This window comes from Nanorana parkeri, unplaced genomic scaffold, assembly GCF_000935625.1.
Source record: "Nanorana parkeri isolate BGI_ZX_2015 unplaced genomic scaffold, ASM93562v1 scaffold1634, whole genome shotgun sequence".
Classification (NCBI taxonomy): domain Eukaryota; kingdom Metazoa; phylum Chordata; class Amphibia; order Anura; family Dicroglossidae; genus Nanorana; species Nanorana parkeri.
The window spans coordinates 343,827-345,779 of NW_017307902.1; positions in this window are offsets into that span (position 1 = coordinate 343,827).

Sequence of the window (1,953 nt, forward strand, 5' to 3'; positions counted from 1 at the left end):
TGAAACATTTGGCCAGAGATGGTCTTCAAGTGATGGCGAGGCCACCAAAAGGAGAAGGTGGGTGTGTTGGAGTGGACTCCCCATTGACAGACATGAGTAGAGGGCTGAATGAGAGAAGATGGGAGGAGTCTACTGAAGTCCATAATGATGTTAGCGGGCCCATTGTCATTTCCCCTTTAAGAGCCGTGCCGCTTTAAGACTGTATGCTGCTACAGAGACTTGATTGGCTCGGCTCTCAGCCGGTATGCTGCACTGGACTACCACTCCCAGCAGGCTTTGCGCTCGGGAAGAGGCGCGCGCTCAGATCGGGGAGGGATTTGGCAGCGGCTGGATGTAGTGTGAAGTGCTGCCTCAGGGGAGAGATCAAACCTGAGGTGTCCGCTGACCAGTATCTGTGATTCCAGTGTCCTGCTCTACTCCTGGGGGATTAGAGCATGAAGGTTCTACACGTCTTGTCTCTCGGGGTCGCTATGGCTGATATGACACTTCCTGTTCTAGGCCGAGGTGCGTGTCACTTCCGGATTGTTTAGTGTGAGGGACGGACTCGCGACTTTTGTCTTCTTCCTTCGGAAAACCGTGACCTCTGTTATCTTCTGGTCGATGGGTAGTGCCCATTGCTGCACCGTATTCCTCCAGCACTTCCAGGCTTGTAGGCCTCTCTCTCTGTTGGTGAGAGTGATAGGAGGTCGTCTGCATACAACAGGAAGTTCACCTCTGTGTCATGTAGAGGTAGTCCTGGTGCTGAGGAGGATTCTAGAGCTTCAGCCAGTCCATGGATGGAGATGTTGGAGAGGGTTGGACTTGAAGCTGCGGCCTTGTCTAACTCCACGAGCCTGCCGGAAGTACTCTGTCAACTTCCAGTTCAACTTTGTGCTGCAGAAGTCCTCATCATATGAGCCCTTGATGACATCATACGTGTTCCCTCCTATTCCACTCTCCGGTAGTTTGAGGAACAGGCCCGGGGGCCACAGGAGCCATAGGCCTTCTAATTGTCCCATGGTTAGCATTGTGGACGTGGTTCTCGATAAGACTGTGCGGGGTGTAGACAGGGGCGTAACTAGAAATCACAGGGCCCCATAGCAAAATTTAGTATGGGGCACCGTGATTTCTAGTTACGATCCTCCCTCACCGGGCCCCGCCTCCTCCCCTGTTGCCGACCACGGGCCCCGCCTCCTCCACTGCCCGGTCCAGCCTGCTCCACCGCCGCAGCCGGCTCTCATTGACTCTGTGGAGATTACCGCCAGTGAAAGCCACCAGCAGAGGATGCCATAGCGACCCAGGCGGCCCGCACGGCATCTGGCCGGGGGCCACACCTTGCGATTGTGACGCCAGTGGGTGTAGATGTGATCTGTAGGGCAATGGTTTGGCAGAACCGAGCACATGGGAACCAAGCATTGAGGTTAGTAGACGTGATAGAAGGACGAGTGGTGGAGGAACCAGAGAGAAGAAGGTGGACTATGTGGACAGTGAAGACCTCAGACGTAAACATGTTCCGGATTGTTGGAGCCGATAGAATTGAGGTCTATGATACACCTCGGGGTTCCGGTGACCTCGGTCTCCTCATAGAACACTCCGCATGGGGCTTGGTGGGAAGGTGGATGAAGATCATAGAACAAGAGAAGGTCCCTCTGACACTGATGAATGGAGGGTCTGAGGGTCATTAGTCCATGGGACAGTCCGGCCTCTATGATGGAGGGGGGGCCGGAGCACTATGGTGGTACTTTCATCTCGTGTGATGATCTGTCCTGAACCCGACTCGGCACCCGGGACAGTGAGGAACCTTTGTGACCTCTTGGACAATGTGATTGGCCGGGAGCCGCCGAATGGGAGACAAAGACCCGACATGGTCAGATTTATGAGGGATGATGACACCAACTTAATGGAAAGACACTATTACTTTTCCTGTAACCTCGGTATACTACAGACCCCCTCCATGTACCTGGGGTATACTAC